Source organism: Dryobates pubescens, chromosome 16, assembly GCF_014839835.1.
Source record: "Dryobates pubescens isolate bDryPub1 chromosome 16, bDryPub1.pri, whole genome shotgun sequence".
Taxonomy (NCBI): domain Eukaryota; kingdom Metazoa; phylum Chordata; class Aves; order Piciformes; family Picidae; genus Dryobates; species Dryobates pubescens.
In genome coordinates this window covers 15,821,771-15,845,152 of record NC_071627.1, presented here as the reverse complement: position 1 = coordinate 15,845,152, position 23,382 = coordinate 15,821,771, and the positions used below count along the sequence as shown (strand labels likewise).

General features: G+C 47.4%; 1 protein-coding gene across 2 annotated transcripts in view; it reads left to right on the top strand.

The window, feature by feature from the left end:
- Positions 1-1,582: 1,582 nt before the first annotated feature.
- Positions 1,583-23,382, top strand: part of HTR4 (5-hydroxytryptamine receptor 4) — a 133,617-nt gene continuing 111,817 nt past the window's right edge. For both annotated transcript variants that reach the window (XM_054168453.1, XM_054168454.1), the window contains exon 1: positions 1,583-1,664. The gene's annotated coding sequence lies outside the window, so the exon portion shown is untranslated. The remainder of the gene's footprint in view (positions 1,665-23,382) is intronic.

Here is a 23,382-nt window from a genome sequence, read left to right as displayed (position 1 = left end):
GGGAAGGCATTTGCCTGCAGTGGCTGAAAGTACCACCAAATAGTTTGAGGAAATCAGTTGAGAGATCCTTTCCAAAACCCCTCAGATCTTTAAAAACAAAAGGTCCTATCAAACAAATTGATCATAAGTTGTGTTTAGAAGACTTTTTATTTTTTAACTTTACCTATCTTGTCAGCAAGCAACACTTCATTGGGTGCTCTGCTTTTCCCTGTATCTACACACCATCAAAGATGTTATTTTTCCAGGTGCAAGCACCTACACTGTCATTAAAGAGCACATAAAGAACTTCTCTGAACTTGTGTGTACTCTGGATCACCCCATTCTAGTGCAGTTCTGCTCTGAGAAATGACAGCCTGAGAGCTTGCATTGATGTCCCTTGGGGTGACCCACAGAGCCCAAGAGGCGTTGCATGAGTGAAGCAATCTGCCTGAATTCATGCTGTGGATCTCACTCAACAGACTCAGCCTCTTGGAGCCAGAAGTTACATCAAAATAAAGAGGCCAAGCTGAAGGTCCTTGCCCTGTGGGCTGGGCTGTGATTTGTGAGTGGTCCATGCTGCCAGGGGCTGCTTAGTGTATTTCTTAGGGCACAGCATGGAGCCTACATAGCTACACAGAGCTCATGCACACCTGAGCATCAGTGATGGTGAGTATCCAGCTAGACTCTGGAACAGCAGCTGAAGCTGAGTGCAGGCAATTGGAAAAATGTTGCTTCATTTCCAGAAGCAGGTCTGGTCAGAAATCCTCCCTGCTGTTGCCAAGTACTGAGTCTCATGTTTATATGGGATATTTACAAGCACGTTCCAAATGAAAAACTGCACAAAGCTGCTACAGCTTGAAAGCCCCAAAGCCACAGAATGTGGAAGATAAGCACACCTGAAGCTGCTCCCACCCTGCTTTTAGGCTTAGTTCAATATTGTAATGGGTATTTAAAAATACAGATGATGAAATTGTGGTGTCCAAGATGTGGTGTCCAGAATTAGTTGTGGTGTCCAACTCCAACAAAATTGAAGTTTGTTAAGGATCACTGGACCAAATTTTCAGCTGCCAAAGGTCTAATAAAGGACCCGGGCTGACACTGAGTGACAAACGCGGCGCCGCTCCCTTTCCCTTCGGCTATTTTGGTACAGAAACGTACACAGAGAAATCCCTAAGGTAGGTTTTAAAAGGTGAAGAAAGAAGCATCAGAAAGTCTTTACCGGGATCAAGGGACACCTGCCCTATACAAAGCGCTCAGCTCCGACTTGACGGATCCGTGTCATCGAGCGCTCCGGGGGCGGCTGAGGGATGCGCTTGCCAGGGCGCAGAGCCGCTCTCCACCCGGGGAAGGGCTGGCAGACCCGCTGCCGCCGCCTGCCCTGGGCACAGCGCGGCGGGACGGACCCAACTTTTCTCCGTTCCGGGCCGGGATCACCGGTCGCGGAGCGGGTGCGGCGCCGAACAGCCCCTCTGCTCCCGGGGCGGGGCGGACTGGGGGCGGGAGCTGCGCGCCCTGCGCTACAGCCGCGCCTCGGCAGGCAGCGCCGCAGCCCCGCGGGTGGAAAGCGCAGCCGCCCCCCCCGCACCGGAGACCGGCCCGGGCGGCCCAGTCCGGCCCCGCCGCCGCGATGAGGAGCTGTGCCGGGGCAGCCGCGCCGTGCGCCGCGAGGCACCGGCAGGGCGATGGTAAGGCAGCAGCACTCCCGGGGCGGGCCAGAGGGGAGGCGAGGCGGGGCGGGGCGCACCGCACCGCACCGTGACCCGGGCGGGCCGCGGGACCTGGGGGCTCCGGCGACAGCTGTGCAGCAGGGGCGGCGCTGCGCTCCGGGCGCTTCCGCAGCACCCCGCACCTCGGCGGCCACCGCTCCCGGCTGTACGGGCAGGTCCAGGGAGCTGCCCTGGGCTGACTTGATGTAGCGGTTTTCTAACTGTCCTCACTCGCCTTGTGCCTGCTGCAGGGCTGCGCCGGTGGGGAAGGCACCTGCCCGGGCCGGTGGGGAACGGCTAGTACGGTGACCGGGCATGCGGCGGACAGGAGCCTGCCCTGCGTTTGGGTTGAAGCTCTGTAGGCATCCGCAGGTGCCCGCGGGATTGACGCGGTGTGGTTTCTTGTGTAGCGGTAGCTGGAGGAGAGGTTTCTGTGTAATTGCACAGACAGCCGGCTGGGCAGAATGGTTTTGTACTGGTGTTTGCTGTCAGCCCGTGCGCCTGCCAGTGCCGCCGCGCCTGTGCAACCAGTGGTGCTCAGCGACCTGCTGGAACTGCCGGTCGTGATCCGCAGCAAGGCGAGAAACGTTTGTGCCAGGGACAGAGCAGGAGCGCACTGCCACGGAGGAGGTTGCCGGGCAGAGGGGCTCATCGGGCTCTGCAGGAAACTTGGCTTGAGTGAAGATGCTGAAGGAAGGTCCATTCCAAGAATGAAGCTGTGGGCATTTGGGCACCTTTATGCTTTGACAGGGTCCATACGTCTCAGGGTCCACAGTGTAAAGCTTTCCCTGTTACATGTGAGCTGTCCCACAGCTCTCTATCCGTTCCAGGATCGAGTCGCTGAGGCTGAGCTCTTGGGCACTGCTGAGCGCTGACCTGGCCCAGGCTTACGCCGAAGCTGAGAAAAGTGAGAGGGAGCCCTGCTCGTGTCTAAGTGGTTTGATTCAGGTACTGGGAGTGGAGCCAGTTTGTGGATCTGACGCCAGGAGAGACAGAGCTGTGTCTGAGACTGAAAAACTAGTGTCATTTCCTCCAACCCCCGAGGCATCTTTCCCAGCTTTAAAACAAACTTCCCTCATGGAAACTGCATAGAAGGGTGAGTAATTAAAACATTACACAGCTGCAAGTTTCTACTGCTTCAAGGCAGTGAGGAAGGAGCTGGGTCCTGGTTCATCATTTTAAGCTCTCAGACAGCAGTAGCAGTTGGCTTGTGCTGTGCTTTGAAGTGTGTGATGTCATTATGACTTCATTTCTTTTAAAAATAGTTTTTTTTTTTTTCCTTTTAATGGGAACATTGCCCTGCATTTCTTGAGGAAGAATGATTTCTCTGTCCCATGTTACAGCAGTTGACTATTTTTCCTTGAGATGGGAAAGGCAAGGTAGAGGTTTTTTGAGATTACTTGGATTTTGTTATTGTATTAGCACAGATGACAGCCTGGCTGAAGTTGTTCTCCAGGGAAAACAGCTAGGATTTGCAGCAGTCTGCACAGCCCTGCTCTCTGAGGGAAGACCAGTGGTGTGGAAGCCACAGGTGCACCCACCTGTTCTTCCAGACACAGGGTCCTGGGGACCCGGCTCCCCACAGAATTCCTACCGGGATAGGGAACTCCTGTGATGTGCAAGGAGCTTTCCTCTCCTCTGGAAAGCTCTTCAAGTCTTCTTTTCCCCCAGCCTAACCTCAGCACTCTCAATACTGTCCAGTAATTCTGCTGAAAAACAACACATGAATTAACCTGTGTGTTTGCTTAAACAACAAGTACTTGCACACTAAGGTGTGTTTCTCTGATTTCCTGAAACAGTCCCCTTCTGGGGATAGACAGAAATAGTTTAGTTTTCCCAGGACTTTGTAAATACTGATTTAAAAGTAAGAGGAGCAAAGCACCTTGACTCTGCTTTTGTTGGCTCATTAAAGCCCTCTAGGAAGTCTCCAAATCGTACATGCAGCTCCTCTGCACCAACTGTGTTCCTGTGAGTGTCATCAGCGGTTCTGCCCACCACCTCCTCCTTGTCCTCTGGAGCCAGCTGGCACGCCTTGAGTCTTTCACGTTTGCTGCCCTTTTCCAAGTAGTCCCTATCTCCAGGAAATCTGAGAAGGGACAAAGAGCAAGGTGCTCCTTCAGGCAAGGGTGCCTTCCAGCACGGGTCTAAGCTTTCTGGGTGAGAGCTGTCTGCTGGGAGCTGGTGGAAAGGGTTGCCAGATGATTGCAAGGGAGTTACGGCTTTATGTTGGACAGAGGACTGCAGGCAGCATGTGGTAAGAGAGGTGCTGAAGATGAGAGGATGGGAATTCCCTACCTTTTAGGATACCTCAGGTCTCTCCTGCATTCCACACTCCTCTGCTCCTGGGATAGAGATAGTAGGAAGTGGTGCCTGGGGAATAAGTGGAGGACAAGTGGAAATTGGGATCCTGGTGCTGTGGTGCACTGGGATGGAGAAAGGAGCTGAACACCTTGAGATGACAACTATGGTGGCCTCTGTGGAAACCGATCATGCTTCCTACTGTTTCTTACACTGTAGGAGCAGCAAGTGAAGTGTTGTATGCCAAGAAGGTATGAGGAGGCAACGTATTGCCTTGCACATCCAACTGTCACACTGCACAGTATGGAAATACTCATTGTGGATTTGTTTTTGAAACCAAAGCTATCATTTGAGTGAAAAGCAGGAAAGTGCCATCCTTCCAACAGCTGCTGATGTTGGAGTACGGAAGCAGGGCAGGATTGCCCCATGCTTGGCCTGCTTCTCAGATGCAGATGCCCAGCCTGTGTAAATGGAAGTAATGTCAGTAATTTCACTGAGAAACCATGCTGATTTAAGCTGCCAGGGGATACATGCACAAGGACCACAGTGCACATTGATATAAATGCTGAGAATTCTGTGGCTAAACATCTGGCTTGAGAGTGTGCCTAGCTGGTAGAGCCTCTTGTATTAGAGCATGGCAATCACTGAGCTCCTGAGGGTTAAAGAATATGGGAAGACTACTAATTACCTATTCACTTAGGGCTTCCCTAGCCCAGTTGCTGAGAAAGGTAGTGACCAGTGCCAAGTGAGAGCTTGTCCTCTGTTCTGATGTTGTCCTTCCTGTGCTTCATTCCTCAAGTAGTCTCTCAAACAAATTTCCAAGTCTAGGATGGCCAATGTGCCAAATTAAATGATGTGGAAATTTCTTCTGAAACCCATTTGATAGCTCTAGGAAGCAGGGATTTTCACTCTGGACACTGACTATGAGGATGCTGAGGAGCAAAGGGACCCTTTTTACTTGTCTGCACTGACCCCTGAAAGTTTTGCCCAACTGGACAAGAAGTTTGTGTGTGTCTTCTGTCTTTGGGCCTACACTTGCCCTCAGCTTTCTTACCTCATTCCTCCTCTGCACTAATGGGGGGGAAAAAAAAGTGGCAGCTTTTCTCATGATGCATGAATTACCTCCAGGGTGGGAAAGCAGGGCAGTTTCTTCAGGGCTTCAGAGGACTGAACACCAGTGTATTTTCTCTGTGTGTGTGTGTAGGAATAAAGTCACAGGAAAGAGAAAATGCACATGTAGCTTAGGGCCAGCTGCAGCTTGGAGGTTGCTGCCAGGTGGGCACATGGGACTGCTGGCATCTAGCTGGGCAGGCTGCATTTAGCTATGAAGAACCTTGTTTGTGGTGCACTTTATGGGGAAGGGGAGGAAAATGCTTTTTGGCTTTCACGTTTAATCTCTTTACACTTTGGTTTCCTGGGGTTCACTGTTCTCCCTGATGCATTTCTTTGTGGGGCTGCCTTTGTTCTCAAAAACTGGTGTTTGTCAGCATGCTGTATCCTTTGCCTCAGCTGCTGCAGAGTGGGTTACCTCCCACAGGAGCCTTAATGTGTGGGTCAGAAGATGGGAGAGGGCTGAGCCATATGCCTGTTCTCTCAGCTAATGTGAAACCATAACTAGTCTTCTCAAATCATCTGACTTTAATCTGTTCTTGTTGTGTAATTCCATTAGACTTATTTTCATTAGAACAAATAATCTAATTTGGGCCCCTCCTCAACTCTAATGCATTCAAGTGGCTGCAGACACATGGCTTACAGTGAGACACATGGCCAGCAATGCATGAGGGAAAGCAAATTACTCTGTTAGAAGACAGATTGAACTTTGACAATTTTATGTGATTAGAGGAACAATGAGAGAAAATAGCTGGAGAAGCTTTTGCCAGTGGTTTGTGCACTGGTGGAGGTGAGTGGTGGGGTGGCAGCTGCTCTCCAGGGTAAGAGTCATCCCTGAGCACAGGGCACAGTGGTGCTGGGGCGCAACAACAGCCCACCCGAGTCCTGTCTGCAGACTGGGGTGGGAAGATAATGGTGAAAAGCTGCTTCCTGACCTCCTGCACTGGTGGTGCTGGGGTGTTTTTCCCATGTCCTGATGCAGACAGGAGGGTTTACTTACTTGAATACAGATGATCTGGGTTTTACAGAGCCATGACTTGTCCTTGTCTGGTGCAGCAGGGGTTGTAAGCAAGGTGTAACTCACTTGTTGGGTTCAAATGGTAGAGTCATAACAGGAAAAGAAAGCATTAAATTAAACTCCAGCATATGGATTGTTCTCCAAATCCCCCTTCTCCCTGGCAATAAGTGCCATCTGTTGTTGCTGTCTATCAGCAGACTTCCAGGTGGGAGAAAGTGTTGACCAAGTAGTCAGGAAGCATAAATTGTCATTACAGTAATACCTTGGTCTTAGTCTAGTGCTTTTTTTACTCTGTGCACTTTATTGAGGACAGCAGTGCTGTTATTTCATTCTTTTAGAAAGGGTGCTGAGAGAAAAGAAGACTTCTCTAAACCAGTGCTGGTGATTAGCAGCAGGACCAGGTATAAACCCCTGCTCTGCAGAGCCCGAGCTGCTTGCCTGTGGTCTAGCAGTGTCCATTTTCCCTATAAAAGCTTATTGAAAAGGCTTATTGAAAAGTTTTTTGAATACATAGAATAAACCAGGTTGGAAGAGACCTTCAAGATCATCGTGTCCAACCCATCAACCAATCCAACACCACCTAAACAACTAACCCATGGCACAGGTGATGCACTCTGGGTTACTCTGGCGCTGCGCTGATTTGTGCCGGTGAAAGGAGGCTCAGCCATGGGAAAACAGACTCCGAAGGAGGGTTGAAAATCTTGGCTGCTCTGAAGCTGACAGAAATGTTGTCACTAATTTAATCTGTGAATTTTTTTAAAGCCAGAACAAGACTCCTCTGGTTGTCTTGTCTGCTTTGCTACCTAGAAAAGAAAAACACAAACAAAAGAAAACCCGTAGCTAAGGAGAAGTCTGCATGATTAATTCCAAAATATCAGGTGGGGAATAATAATAGTAACAAAAAATAACATACCAGTTGTCTTCTTTAATAATAATAGAAGAAACAAACAAACAAAACCACCAAAACCCAACCAAACACAGCAACCAAAAAGCAACCCACCACCCAAACACTGTTTAAATCCTCACTTGACTGAGTGTATCCAAACAGCCCATAGGACACTGTCTGGAAGAACAGAATGAAAGGAAATGATTATCAGGCAGTGGTTTGACCCCTTCTTTGCTTTCTTGGGGCAAACTCCAGGCTGTTCCTGGGAGTTTTGTTCTGTGAGAAGGAAGACACACGGTGTTCTTCCTGTTGGTGCAGTGCCAGGTCGAGTGTGTACAGGGAGAGAAGAGAATTGGGGCTCACTGCTGGAGACCAGACCTGGCATGCTGCATTGTGCCTTGCTTTATGAGCATGGCTGTTCGAATTAGCGGGGCACCATGGGAAGCAGGGTCCTATTTACTTGGCAGGAGATGAGCAGGGACCTGTGGGAAGAAGAAAAGGGGACACTGGTACTGCAGCATCCCTAGGGGTGGGCAGGGTGCTGGAGGATGAGTGTGCTGTGGAGGAGCTGCATTTCTGGCAGGGGTTTGCTCCCAGAAAGGAGCCAGCCTGCACAGCCACCCTCTTGGGTAGGGATGCTGTTCTCCCTGCCAGCAAGGCAGCTTTGATGTCTTCCCTGTCTCTGGGGCATTTTGTGCCATCATTCACATGGCACTGAGCTGACTTTTAAACCAAATTTAGTACCAGTGTGTATATGCTAAGTATTAGAAAGCACAAGGATCCGATGGGCAGTTAAAGAAAAACCTCTCAGTAGTGTATGGATTACAGGATTTGCTCTGAATCTGGTGTTTTCTGGGATGAAACCAGGAGAGTTAACTCATTGCCATGGGGATGCTGTCCACTGGAGGTGCAATCAGCTTGATGTCTTTAGGAGGATGTCGCAAGTCTGTCCTGGTTAAGCTTAGCCAAATAACTGGTATCCTGCTACTGCCAGTGAGAAGAAATAGGAGAGCCTTGATGCTTCAGCTTCTTGCTTGAAACGTGGCAGGAAGAGCACAGCAGCTCTCCAGGAGTGATGGGTGATGCTTGTCCAGCAGGACAGCATCCTGCATGCCCATGCTGACAGCCAGTGAAGGTGGGGCAGCCAGGTTCAGTTCACACTGTTGTATTATGCCATGAAGCCTCTGAGCATGCAAGGGGAACAAAGTTTTCTTGGCACAGTATTCATGCCTGATGGGGCAAAAGAGGGAGGAAGTCAGAGGCTGAATGGAGCAGGTAGCAAATGACAATATTTGGGGCTTGTAATGACCTGCTTAATGTTAGATTTCTAGAAAAAATATTCCAGACAAAGAAAAGGTTGGGCTTTTATTTATTTTTTTAGGAGTAAAAATGCAGTCAACAAACTGTGGGATACTTGAAATGTGCAAGAGACCCTTTTGGGCTGTATTTGGCAGTACTGTGGGTCTGGGTGTCACCCTTCTGCCCTCACTCTGTGGAGCATGAGTGAGAGTTTGGTGAAAGTAAGAAGGGACCTGTGTCACTGTGCATGAATGGAAGAGCCAGTTGCTTGATGCCACTTGCTGCTGGTGGGAGATAGTGTTCCTCTTTGCCTTCATCCACTTTCCATTCTGGAGTTACCTATGTTCTTGTGTCTGACTTTCAGGTCATGCTGCATGTGGACCTTCTCCCAAAGACACAGGAAATTCACTATCTGCATCTTTGAAAGCCAAGCTAAATAATCTACCCTGTCTTTTACTGTAGGGATGTGTCAGAGAAGTGCGAAGTAAGCATCTCATTGCTGGTACAAGTTCAAGAGCCTTGCCAGTCAGGAAAATCACAGGAGATGATTAAAAACTAATTGCAAAGATGCCTTTTACAAGTGCTTGATTTTCTGTGCACTCTGCTTGGCTGTGTTACCTTATTGATCGGATCCCTTCTATTATAACTCATGAGAGAAAACAACCAGCCCTGGCTGCACTTCTGTGTACATTTAATAAAACCAAGCAGGCATAAATTTAGAATAGAATTAACCAGGCTGGGAAAGACCTTCAAGATCATTGAGTCTAACCTATCACCCAACACTATCTAATCGACTAAACCATGGCACCGAGCACCCCATCCAGCCTCTTCCTAAACACCTCCAGGGATGGTGACTCCACCACCTCCCTGGGCAGCACATTCCAATGGCCAATCACTCTTTCTATGAAGAACTTCTTCCTAACATCCAGCCTAAACCTTCTAAATTTCCATTTCCCACCCTTGTCCATTCAGGGAGGATTTCCCTGATCCATTGTGTAACCATTGCTACTGAAGGACATACTTGCTAATAGAGAGGGGGAAAGATGGGCTCTTCTTGAGACACCATGGTGTGTGAGACCTGTAGGTGACAGTCTGTCATGAAGTCAGGGCACAGTGAGTGTTAATATCTGCAAAGACTTATGTGTAAGGTCTTGCCCCCATCAGCATCACAGAACTTAGACTAAATTCCCCTTGATACTTGCAGCTGTCCCTAGCAGTAGGGGCAGGCTGTTGTGCAATGCAGGAAACCCAAGTGAAGCAGTTTGCCCAAGGTAGCCAAGGGTACCTAGGGCACAGCAGAGACTCCAGTTCTGTGTTTCCATAACTAAAGCTAGTCATTGACCCCCTGAGACCCTCTTGTGTCCATAGCTGTGATTGTCTTCCATTTTCCAGGGCCATTCCTTGGGCAGCTGCTGGGATGCCCTTACTGAATGCTGTGCCTGCAACAGGACAGACTTTTTTTGTGCATCCACCTTTGTAAGTGTTAAAGTGTTCCAGTGGGGAATATCTCCTTCCTCCATGGCTCCCTAGAGCATCAGCTCTTGTCCAGCTCTCTCTTAAACTCTATTGACCTACAAAGGCTATGAGACTCTGATCCCAGGTCACAGTCGTGGTGACCCCAGGGTTTACTTCGCTGAGCCAGGGCATTGTCCTGGATTTGCTTTAAAGCTGACAAAGTCACAGGGACCAAAAAAGGCACTTGAGTTGCCTATAAGAAAGGAAAGAATCTTAGGTTAAGGGGATAAGGCAGGGAAACCCCCCATGTGCTCCTTGGTATCATTCATACTTTACCAGAATGATGGGCATCACAAAACTAGGACAGGTGGTAGGTGAAATAACTCTGACAGCAAATGATGGCAGGGAAATGATGGCAAAAGAGCAAATTCTGCACCTTGGAGTCAGCAGATAAAGACTTTATTAATACTGAAAAAGATTGGATAGAAGCAAGGGTGTTGCATGAGGATTTTGATTTGGGCTATAATCCTTCAAGATAGTAAGTGAAGGAAAATAACATTTGGCAAATAAATTGGATTTCAGCTCTTAATACCAGCCCTCAGGCAGTGCCTTCAGATTTTGCCAGAAGACACATCTCAGGAAGCTTTCAGCCTGCTTTACAAACTGCAGAAGTGATGAACAAATCTCAAGTGTCTGCAGGTCTGTTCAGGGGTGAATTCTTGTAGTCTAAGCAAGAGACTGGGCAAATAGAGTTCAGCTCAGCTGCGAGGTAGCAGAAATTTACTCTGCATTGAAAAAGGTCTGGTTGCTTTTTTCCAGGGAAACCAAGCACCTTCCATTGTTGGCTATTGTTTGGGATAATATTTTCATACCTTTAAAAAGAGATACATATATATTTTTTAACATTGTAGAAACTAATAGACCACCTTACAAAGTGGTCCCTCCTGAACCCCAGCTTTCCAGTGCTTTACCATGGTATCATTCAGATTTGCTATGTGTAGCAACCCACTTCAGGGCTTTATTGAACATGAACTATTTACAGCTGTCCCCACTGATTTTCTTTTTTGCCTTGCTGTGGCTTAATCTCCTCTCCCCCTACTGTTTTCTTCATCCCAGCCTTGCTCTTCAGTGTCTGTGCTTTCTGTGCTCACATCTATTACTAGGGAGGAAGCTGCTAGTCATAGCAGTACATGGCTAGGGCTGTAATAACAGTGGGTGTCCCAGAGGCACAGTCAGTCCTTCACAGAGGCAGATTTATGGCAGCACAGACATGGGTCTGGATTGCTTTGGGTCTCCCATTGCTAGTTCTTCCTGGGCTGAAGTGCAGAAGGCAGAAGGTAAAGGAGCTCTCTTTTTTTTATTGCTGGGGTTTTCTGGAACAAGTGCGGGCAGTGCTGAGTAGCTCTAGGAAAAGGCAAAAACTGAAAGGTGGGGAGGAGGTTGTGAAGAGTGTGGGCTGTGTATGGATGTGCAGAAAGCTCTGAAGCATCCTGGAGAGATGTGTAAGTGCTGGCATGTAGCAGAAATCCTCAGCATGGTCTGTGAAGGGGAAGCTGTTCCTCTTGAGCACACAGCAGCTCTCAGCATTTCTCATGCTTGCTCAATTATCTCAGGGAAAATGTCCTGATCAAAAGAGGGTTTCTGAACATGTTTTTGCTAGCAGTGTTGAGAGCATTTGAGAAGTGGACAGGGTGCAGTATGGCCTGTAACAGATGGTGCCAAGTTTAGCTTCCCTGCTTAGTCTTGGGGTTTTGGACAAGACTGCCAGCTTTAAGGAAGAATCTTCAGCTTTGTTTTAACCCTGTTTAGAGGAAGAGCTTTTAATTCCAGGATAGGCTTTAAGATTGTCTTATCCAAGGGACAGCACTGAGGACCCAGCCAGCATTTAATGTATTCCCAGGTTCCTCCTGTTTGCAGCATGAGTTGGGTGGTGGGGCTTGTGTTCAGTGATCACTGTGAGCCAAGCCTGCAAGCTGGGGGTGATGATATTTCTTGGTGAGGACTGCAACAGGCTCTGAAAGCCAGTTATCTATTTCAGGTTACTTTGCAGTTCTTGGGTGATTTGAGTAGTTGCACCTTTTGCATTTGATGCATTTTCTGTCTCCTACTTACCCTCTGTGCCCCCCTGGGCAGGATTTCGGAGCCCTTGCTTTGGTGGGTGGTTGTTGTGAAGGGTGAGGGGGCACAGCCCACATACTCCTGTCTTGCTTTGCCAATCCCTGTGCAGCGCTGCGCTGCTGGAGCCAGCACTGCACCAGGACTGACTTGCCCAGGCAGAATGTCAAGGGAAGAGCCTGGAGCTGATGAAGTGTTTCAGTAGGCAGCATTCCTGCTGCAGGGCACTTCGCAGAGGGGAAGGGCTGTGGTCTGCGAGCATGCTCCATTGTTTATTGTTAGCAAGAAAGATAGCAGTGGCAGCAGATTTAAAGCCTCTCTTTGGCTCCCAACAACTCCCTGCTTTCCCCCCTCAGCATCACTCCCTGACAGATGAGCTGTGAGGTATTCTGGGATGTTTGTCTCTGCAGTGTTTCCCAGTCAGTTCCTCTCTCTTCCACAACCACATGCCTCTTCTTTAGCAAACATCTGATCCTTCACTACCCTCTGGGTCCCGGGATGTTTATTATTACAGCGTCATGTTTATATACAAAAACACACACAAAAAAGCATCAAGAGCCCAGATCAACAATCCAAAAATAAGGAACCCAAGAGAAGCTGAAAGCTCTAATCTTGGCACAGGAAAGCATTTTTAGGTGATGAAGACTTAAAAAATCCTGGCCAAAAGCAACAACAGCAAGAAGAACATCCCAAAGACTCTTGCAAAGAATGGCAAACACCATGCACACTGATTATCATCCTTCAAACCTCGGGCCAAAATAGCATCAGGCATGGGATGCCACACAACAGAGCTGGCACCACATGGAGCAGCCAGCACAGCTTCCTGGCTCTACACCACTGCTTGCTCCTTGCTCTTCCAAGGAAACTGTTCTGCAGTGGGGATTGCTAGCCCTGGCCCTCAGCACCCTGTGATGGCAGCCAGGGTTGGATGCAAAGTGTTCCTGGGAATGATGGCAGTCACTGCAGTGTGTCTGACAAGGATGCAGAGGGGTAGGGTGGGAAGATGCATTTCATCTCCCCAAAGAGCTATGGCTAAGGCCCTCTGCAGCTCTCCCTCCTCCTCGTTGCAACCTGCACATGCAGAGGTCTACCCTGGCTGCTGGCTTGCCAGCTACAAGAAGTTGCTCTCTGTCATGAGTTTCTGTCCAGCCCATTTCAAGTGAGCCTTTGTGGCCCCCATGAGTTCCCTGCCAGCCTCTAGGTCCACAGGGACACCATTAAATAGGGAAATAAGAGGTGGATGGACAACACCAAAAAGGATTTGTAGTTTAAATCCCCAGTAATTTCTGGTGATTGCTGTGGAGCACAGGGCAGCACCAGTTCCATCCTTCTCTGGCAGTGAGATGGATTATCCTCACTGCTTGTGGAGACTTTTGGGGGAAAGTTCTTCATCTCTTCAGCTTTCCTCTCACCAGCCCTCTACAAGAGCATTGCTTAGCTGGAATAAAACTAGCTGGAGTTTAAATTCCATCTCCTGCTGTACTTTTTACACAAGTGAATTAGGATTTCTGTGATACTTGGGCTAGAGGAAGGCAGGGGTTCCTTACCTGCTCTGCTGCCCTTTTAATAGGGGAGGCATTGCCAAACTATCTGCAACCTCTTCTGTAACTTTTTCTCCTCACCTATTTGGTCTTTCTGAGCAATGCCAAGGTACAACAGATGCTTTAGTGGTGCTCAGAGCAGTGGAGGGACTAGGATGGTCTGGGGAACACTGTCTTCCAGATTTTGCAGTAAACAGTTGTGTTGAAGTTATGTCTTAATGTAGCTGTGAATAGTGAAGCTGTGCTCCCACCTGGGGACAAATTCAAGCTGATGACACTGGGTGCCTTGTCAGATAAACAAATCACTATGCATGTCCTCTCTCAGTCATTTAAGTTTGTCAAAAGACTCTTAAATGGAGTGGGTTTTATCCTGGCAGGCTCTGTGCTGGATCAGGTATTGTGTGTCCTCCAGCCAGTGCAGCACTGTGGGTGGAGTACAAAGCTGGCATAAACGTGGTGTCATGTGCTTAACCAAGTAAGGAGAATGAGATCATGGACTTCTATCTCAACATCAAGATGCCATTTTCACTGCCAGGAGTGCAGACATCTCATATGAATGAACATGAAGCCACAGTCATACATCCAGGCTTGCTTATAAACACAGACAGTTTTCCTAAACAGATTTGAAGATTGCACTCTGTCAGGGTTTCTGCTGAGCTTTCCCTAGCACATGGCAGGCTTCCCTCTGGAGAATCAAATGTGCCTGCAGAAATCTGCCAGGTCCTCTAGCTAGGTGCATGTGGGATGGCCTCTGCAGTATGGTCCACTCCACTTGAATTCAGTCATGAACAGTGGAAATTTGCAAGAAGTCACAATGAGCACATAGCTCTTGATGACACATTGTCGTACTCCAGGTGGCAGAGATGGAGTGTCTCATGTCAGGAACTGAGTGCAGAGATTCTGCTTCCTACCAGCCCCTGGTGCAGGTTAGCCTTAGCACACCTGAGTGCCCACATCCCCTGACTGAGAGGCTGTAAAGACAGAGTGAGTGCAAAACCTGGGAATCTGTCTCCTGAGACTTTCTCAAGAACTCAGGCTGTACTCATCAGAGGAACCTGAAGGGAGGTTGTAGCCAGGTGAGGATTAGTCTCTTCTCCCAGGCAACCACCAACAGAATAAGAGGATGCAGTCTCAAGTTGTGCCAAGGTGGGCTTGGGCTGGATGTTAGGAAGAAGTTCTCCACAGAAAGAGTGATTGGCCATTGGAACGGGCTGCCCAGGGAGCTGCTGGAGTCACCATCACTGGAGGTGTTTAGGAAGAGACTGGATGGGGTGCTTGGTGCCATGGTTTAGTTGATTAGATGGTGTTGGGTGATGGGTTGGACTCGATGATCTTGAAGGTCTTTTTCAACCTGGTTAATTCTGTATTCTGTAACTTGGGGAAGGATCTTCATGTGGAGATCTGATAATGATGAGCTGTGCTTAGGCAGAAATCATTGCAGAGGAAGTGGATGGAGAATGATTGGTTAGGGAGGTATTGCATGGGAAAGGTCATGAAGTTTATAGGCAGAGAACAGGGAATCAACAAAACCACCAGCCAAGGCTGAACAAAAGCAAACACAGCAGCACTTATACAGAGGATTGTGATGTGTAAGGCAGGAGAAAGAGTCTGTCCTCTCAGAACTCTTTTCAGGTTTGGAACTTGCACTTCAGGAAAGGTACAGGAGAGATCAGGGAGGATCAGCAGGAGAAGAGCAGAGCTGGGGCAGGCTGGGCTCTGTGACTGTCAGGGCAGCCAGGTTTGTGGGACTGCTCCTCAGTGATGCTGAGTGATAGAGCTCAGTGTCTATTGGGGGTAGGAAAAGAACTCACAGCAATAAAACATATCAGGACAGATTTAGGATAGACCCTAGAGTAATCCCTACGTCTACTCCCCCTGGGAGACTACATCAGGAGAGCATGGAATCTCCAACCCCAAATGCCATGTACAGCAGGTTTAAATATAGTTGGGCCTGACTGAACAGTTCCTCAGGGTCTCAGCCCCTTTTCTCCATCTAGTTTTCTCTCCATGGCCTAAGAATCTGTTTTGCAGTCTGTCTGAAGAGAAGTAGAGCTGAAACAATGAAATGACAGACCTGGCAGATTTTCTTGGGAGTGGTTTTTTTGTTTTTTTTTAAGTGACAAATGGCAACTCCCTGTGGGAGAAGTCTGTTTTCTGTGTAATCTGTGGGGTTTGTGGAAAAAGCCAAGATCACAAAAAAAAACTCGTGGGGAAAACCTGTTTGCTTACTGGATCTGCTGAGTTGATAGTGGTCAGAGGTTTTATTTGATCTGCTAAGCTGGTGTTGATGAAAGATTTTGATGCTGTTTTCCATTAGGATGTTCTTCCTTTGGATCAAAATCCTGGTTAAATATAGGCAAGCAAAGCTACAGATAACAGGGGAGGAGGTTGTCTCAGTTCAGTGTTTCCTGCTTCCCTGTACAGAGGCACTTAGTGGTTGTTGCTGTGGGTGTTTTTGAAGTGTACATTGTACCCAGAGCTACTCCTGCCCTCCTGTGCATCTAGGAGGTGTATTCAAATACCTTTTGGTGCTTATTCAGCATGTGTTTCCTAGCAGCTTCCTCCTCCCCGTGAACCCAGACCTACCTGGGAGGCAGAGAAACAAAGGCTTAGTGCATGGCAAGGGTTAATCTTATTTGTGCTGCTCCTTTTCATGATGGACTTTGGCACGGCCATTCTTCATTTTGCCCTCAGTGGCTCCTGTCCCAAGGCAGGAGGTTGGTGCAGGGAAAAGCTGGGCAGCGGATCCTGGGCGCTATGTGCCCAGTGAAAATAAATGCCATGATAAATGACTTTCCACTTCTGTCTCTCCCTGTGAGATGGAACTAGATTTTTTTTCTGTTCACCATCATTCACTACATAAGGGGATTTTATAAGAACACATCTCTAATTTCTATCCTTAGTGACTTATGTGCAGGCACAAGGTAGTCACCAATCACACCATTTACTGCCTATTGTACTGTCCCAACAATTTCTCTCCTCCCTCACCATCCCCAAACAATTAGCAGGAAATTCAGCTGCTGCCTGAATGGACACATTTTCAGCAATCTTCCTTAATTCTTTATTTACTGTAAAATAAGCAGGAGGGAAAAAAAAAAAAAAAAGCAAAATCAGTTCCTCTTCCCAGGATGGATTAGTGCTCTCATCACATCTCAGACTCTCTCCCCTGCCCTTTCCCTAACTGTATCCCGATTTCTGATGAGCTGTGATGAAAAGCAGGCAGTAAAACAGCTGATTGCTGCCCATGAATTCCTTGAGTGAACACGTTTCAGAGGTAAGTAGCATAACAAAAGTTGAGCCATTTGCACTTGGCACTTGGTGCAGCCAATGTCCTTTCCTGCCTTAGACAAAGACTTGTACCAAGTGAGCTGAAACTTTGCTTCTGGGTCACTTACAGCAGGACCTGATATTATTTTCTGCCATGGAAAAAGAAAATTAGATGCCCCATCTTTTGCTTTTAATAAGGAAGGTTTTTACCAGAGAGGATGGGATATGGTGAAGTGGCAGAGGGACTGGCTGAGGCAGGGGGTAGCAGCAGGCTGGTGGTGAGGGCAAAGTGAGCTGCTGGTACCTGCTGTATTGGCCAATATCTTCCTCTCTTAAACAGAGCCGTGAGCATCACTGCTTCATGAATAAAGTACTCTGCTGTGAGCACAGACATCAAAACCTGGCCTCACAGAAAAGGGATCCCACGGATCTCACTGACATTTCCTTTTGATGCTCTGCACAGCCAAACAGTTCACAGGTCCGTGCAGTCTTGGAATTGCACCTGAGGGAGCACCTTCCTCTGCTTTCAGAAAACAGAGAGAGAGTGGGGAGGAAGATGTCTGTGTTGCTGAAAAGCTTTAATCCATCTCTAGACAACTGACAGGCTCAGAGGGTTCTCCTCTTCCCATCTTTCAGCCTAACCTCCTTCCTCTCCCACAACCTTCATTCTTCAGCTGCAACCCAGGATGGAGCAGGAGGAGGAGCAGGGCTGCACCATGTACAGAGCTCCACTAAAGCAAGCTGCAGGCTGGCACCAAGGGCTTCCTAAGGGCTGCTGGGGGAAAATTGGGACCATACCTGTCATTCAGAAAAGCACCTCTGGCTGTCTCTGCTTCACAGAAGAGAGTGCTGAACAGAGAATGACATCAGTTCAAAATGTCTTCACTCTGTTGGACTCAGAGGTATACAGAATTAAACAAAAAGGCTATGGAAGCACCATGCAATGGCTGGGTAGAGCCCACCCCTGCCTCAGCCAGTAACTGAAGCCTCCTTCACCTGCTTCTCCCTTTCCTTGTTCACTTTAGATTTGCCTTTAGACATGAAGAAGGCTGTTCTCAAGGCAGAGAGCAGGGGAAGAGTTTTCTTTCTGAATGAAATGTGCAATTTGGAGTTAGGCAGCTCTGTTTTATCCTCCCAAGTGTGTCAGCCTCCATCCCCAAAATGCTACACTCCTGACTGGCAGAGGGCTCTGAGCTGGACGCTGACACTTAGGGGTTGCTCTGACTAAAACCCTTCCAAACGAAGATTGCCTTTGTTATAGCAATGCACAGAAGTTGGCATTTTGAAGAGCTGTTCTCTTATCACTGGTGGCTGTTCAGCAGGGTTGTCTGGGCTAGAGCTTTGTCCTTCTTTCTGACCTGTGCAACAGGTCCAAGGGGGACCTTTTGAGAAGGGTGTTGTTCCTTAAGCATCTTCCTAACCCTCCATCAGAACAGTTTGTGTTCTTGTAATTGGAGTAGCTGAGAGAATTGTATGAAAAAAGAACTAAATGGATTGAAGAAAAGGCCCCCAGAAGGCTGAAGCTCTGAGGATTCATGCACTTGAAAACCTTTGGTCTGCAGCTGTAAGGCAGCTGCATGGTTGTGTCACTGAACAACCCATCTGTGGATGAACACTTTATGGGTCCTATGTCCTGTGTTTCATGCCCCCTGTGTAAAGACTGGGGGAGTAATTACCTAAAGCTTCTTACCTGTATGGCTTTTGCACATGACCAGGAACCACATGTACATACAGAGAGGCTGCAGGAACAAAACTGATTTGGGGAAGTTAGTTCAAATGGTGCTGACGTGTTTGGGATCTCCAGGGTCAAAGGTAGGAGGCATGCAGGCCAAGGTCCAAAATCCCAATGAGACACATGCACAGATTGTGGTATGAATAAATTCACAGTCTGTGTGACTGTCACATGGCAAAAACAGGTGCTCAGCAAGTGCTGTGGTAACCTTGATGGCCCATTATAGCAAGTTTTAACAAATCCTACAGCAATGCCTTTCTGCATCAGTAGGGATGTTAGAAAATATCTCAGGGAAGTCAGGTGTGCAGGAAGGTTTAAGAAGATCTAACCGGTTATAAATCCACATTTAACTTTAACAGCAACCTGCAGACAGTATGACCTTCCCTGTCCCAAGCCTCTGCTGTAGACCATATGCTCCTCAGCCTGTTTTATTACTATTTGCCTTTTATCACCGTTCTTTTTAAATCCTATTGTGTCTGTAGGAGCTTCCTGAGCTCCTGAGAGTGGTGTGATTGTTTAAAGATAGCTCCATTGTGCACCGGAGTGGCAGGAGGTGCAGTTTGATGTGCCATGAGCCGGAGGCAGTTGGTGGGCAGGGCAGGCAGTGCTCTCTGTACCAGGGCAAAGGGCTAAAGGCTGCCTGGAGAGCTGGCCCTAATGCAGCCACGATCAACATTCCCCCCTATTCCTTCTTCTGAAAGGCACCGAAGAACAATTTTGCTAATACAATAAACAGAAGCATCTGACTCAGTTTGGTGTAATACAAGGGGGCTGCTATTCATGAGCATCTTCCAAAAATCTGGAAGATTCATGGATTAGTATAAAATGATTATGCCTCTGAAAAAAAAGATAATTTGGGGAAGAACAGTGTTTATGCATCCTGTCTAGCTTACTTGCATGCTTTTACTGCTTTAATCTTCATTTGTGCTCTGGAAATCATGAAAAAAAAAGTAGTTTGTGGCAACCTGCTTAGTTACTGTCAAGCTCCTGAGTATATGGCTTGTTAGGATTCATGGATTCTTTCCCTGCTGCTGAACACAGAGAGCAGGCACAACCCAGCCTGGGAAGCTGAAGAATGGCAAATGATAAATATCAATGTCACAGTGAACGTGCAGTGCTTTGTATTGTATTCACATAAACCTTTGTGATGAGTGCATAACATTCATAACATCCACAATGGTGATGAACGTCGAGGAGCTGATACCAGCACTCCAAGATCTGCGAGCCACAGCTCATTTCTAGGAGATTTTTAGAGGAGTTGTGGCCACAGGGCAGTCAGCTGGACCTCCTGTGCTGGTGGAAACTGTATTTAATTCTAATGAAGGAAATAGAATTAATTTATGTGCTGGGAGAATCAGCTCTATGGTCAAGATTGGTTTATTCATTGATTTTTACTTTCCCCAAAGGAATACATTTCTTGAAAAGGCAAGTTAGAACCCACTGAAAAAGGGCAGTCTTGCTGGAGCCAAGAGATTTTTAGGGTGAAATAAACTCTAAACAGAAAAGTATGTGACCAGCAGGGGGTGGGTCTTTTCTCCCAGGCAACCAGCACCAGAACAAGAGGACACAGTCTCAAGCTGTGCCAGGAGAAGTTTAGATTCGAGGTGAGGAGAAAGTTCTTCACTGAGAGAGTTGTTAGCTATTGGAATGGGCTGCCCAGGGAGGTGGTGGAGTCACCATCCCTGGAGGTGTTCAAGAGGGGATTGGATGTGGCACTTGGTGCCATGGTTTAGTCATGAGGACTGTGGTGAGAGGTTGGACTCGATGATCTTTGAGGTCTCTTGCAACCTTGGTGATTCTGTGATAAATATGTATGCATAGAAGTATCTTAAAAGATTGCTGAAAGCAAATGGCTACTGAGGGACAGGTGTGATGGAAGAAGATTTCAGAGAGACACAAAGTGGACTTTCCAGAGAAACAGAAAGTGGACTTTCCTTGGATCCACGGGGGAAAGCGACAAGTTTCCTCCTGAAGAGATTTCTTTGGAATGATAAATAGGGAGGCAAAAAAGACCAAAATGACAAGTTACTAATTTTTAGTGACCAGGAAGGCTTGCTTGGCTTGGAAGTAATTTTTACAGATGGTTGTTTAGTCTGTTTCCCATTGAGAGAGAATAAACTCGTGTCATGAACACATACCAAGCCTTACATGACCTTCTCCTCTCTTTTTGACTTTGTATTGCAGGGAAGAGGTGGCAGTTTGTGAACTGCTATCTAGTAGTAAGATGTGAGATGAATGAGGACATGGTCACTGGAGGACTGCCATCTCCTGCTGCACTTGGCAAATCCTCCATAGAGGATATCTATTTCTTGACCCTCATTCAACCCTTCTGCAAGGTTTGGTGTTTCACATTCTTCAGCAGGGCCGGAGCCAAGCTGATGGCAATGTTTCCACCAGCCTGGCTGGGAAAACAGTGTCGCTGTTCTTGCTGACTTTGCAATGAATGGTACAGCCCAAGGTGAAACTGCCTTTTGAACTCAGACTCTGGGAAACAGCTAGAGAGCCCTTAGAATGGTCTGCTCCTGTATCACAAACAAGAAGTCCAATACCTTAGTGCCAGCTTTCCAGGTATTGCTGCACCAGAACACAAAACAAGAACAGCAGGAGAGATTTGGCAAGCCTTTTAGCTATGAAATGTAAACTAAACCATAAACAAAGTCTCTGCTTGAAGGAATTGTTCATGAAGGCCATCTCCTTGAGGCTTTTAATCTGATCTCATCTCTTCCAAATGCAGCATGATTTCTTCCACTGCCACACAACATTACTGCAGAGAGTTCATTAGCTTGTGTCACTAATGGACCTGCTGGAAGTATGATGAGCTTTGAGAGAATGATGAGGTTTGTACAAAAGGGGAGGATTAAGCTTTTCCCCCTTTCCATGTGCTGTTGTGGGGAAACACCTTTCTTACTCATTTTTTTGGTTTCTTCATTCATGAGTTTCAGCAGGTCTGGAGGGCACAGAAAGCTGAAGACAACACAAGTACTTAGGAACTTAGTCCTTTGTGCTGCCACTCACATGCCCACCAGGCTCCAGGTGTGTAGGAATGTCTGCATAGAAGCAGACTCATGAACAGAGACCACCAAATAGAGTTAGCATAGACTGCTGAGGTGTTGCCCTGATTGGAGTGGTACTTCTAGCTCCATGGTCTGCTACTCTGTTTGGACCGATGGTGTGAGACTTGGTCTTACCTGAAGCTCAGGTGAAGTTCTCAGCTGCCACAGCTTTTAAGTTCAAGCGTTTTCTTCATGATTTTGTTTCCCATAGGATTTCCCAAAGAGCACAAAAATAAGTCAGAAGATGTTTATACTTTTCTTCCCTCGTGGTTTTGGACAAATACAGTCCCATTGTTCAGTGTAGTGATTTGCTTAAACAGGAAATAATCTTAGTTAAAAACCTGCTATGCAGTTGTTTTAGAGCAACCCTCCTCCCCCCCAAAAATGTTGCTGCCTGGAAGATAGAAATGAAATTACATTTAATAATAGAAGTTTCCTAAGACTTTGCAAAGCTTCTCAAAGTTAGGCAAGTGTTAGTAGCCATAAGTGCTCCAAAGCTACACAAAGCTCATTTGCTCACAGAGGGAATAAACATTTTGACAGTTACAGCCATCAAGAGCTGGGCTGCTGTTTAGTTTGTTTACAGTCATTTGATCTGGTGGTGTTGGATTTGGAAAGACTTTGCTGGGTGCAGCAGGGTAAGTTATGGCCACCACGTGGCTGGCAGGGGTGAGCTGTCCAACAATCTGACAGCAAACCAAGAGTCAGAAATTCCAGCTGTGCAGTGCGAAAAGGCTCTGGGACTTTAGTCTGGCCTCTTATGCTCTGGCATTGTGTGGCAATTTTACCCCAGGGATTTACTGCTGCACCTCTGCATAGAGAGAGGCTCTAGCCATTTGGTTTTTTGGGTCAGCCCATGCAGAACCTTTCAAATGGTTATAAGTCTGGGGGACAAAAGCCTCTTTCAGACTTTAAGTATCAGTCACGTGGGTCAATGGAAGTGATGCTCTGTGCAATCCAGCTGCACCAGGGAGCATCTTTTGTGAACTGGAAGAAGAGAATCCAGCTTACCTGATTGAGGAGTTGCAGGTTGCAGCCTTGGACAGCAAGAGTTAGAAGAAGAGTTACAAAGAAGGACGCTGTGGCTCCCACAGCAGTGCTGCTGAGGCAATGCAGAGCTGCATTAGCCACCAAACTTGGATCAGTGCAGCTCTGCTGCCACTCCTGTGCATAGCCCTGACATGGACACCACATCTGAAACTGCCCAGGAGTCAGATGTTAAACTCAGCTGATCTAGGGGGTGTTAACAAAACTGTTCTGCAGCCATGACATCCCTTTTTCCATGGTTGATTATCTTCACGAGAAAAGAGTAAGGCTGAATCAGTGCCCTAAAGGTGCTCCAAAATCTGGAGTCCTGTTTCTTGCTCCTGATGGGAGAGGACATTACCTGTTGGTAATACAGATGTTGTATGGGCTCAGAGTAGGGAAAAGCTCTCCTACTAGCTTGTTTTTGTAGTCCTGGTCACGGCCTTTAACCTCCTTGTGTCTGGTTTTCCCATGGTCCACATGAATGCAGTACTGTTAACTTCCTTCGCTTGCTAATTGTGTGAGGTTCCCGTCTGTAATCTTGTAATGTGTTTACAATCATCTTCGTGAATGTTGTTACACTTTGTGTGGTGCTGGAGACAGGAGAGGATGTAATCCTTGCTTCCCACTTGGACCAGAAAAACTTAGTTATGAGACAGGAAGGATGGGAGGACAAGCTGGAGAGGAGCTGTGTCTGGTTTGCCTCTGCAGCTCTTGGGGAGAGGATTGCTTTTGTTTATACTTTTGAAGCCATGCTTATTTTATTTTTTTTTTAAACACTGTGGTTTCCTCTCAGATAACTTGCCCAGACACATAAAAAAAAGAAAAAAATCTAAAATATTCCAGCCATTGAGTGGAGCTGGCTGGCATAAGTTGGCTCCAGGGCAGTCGGGCATG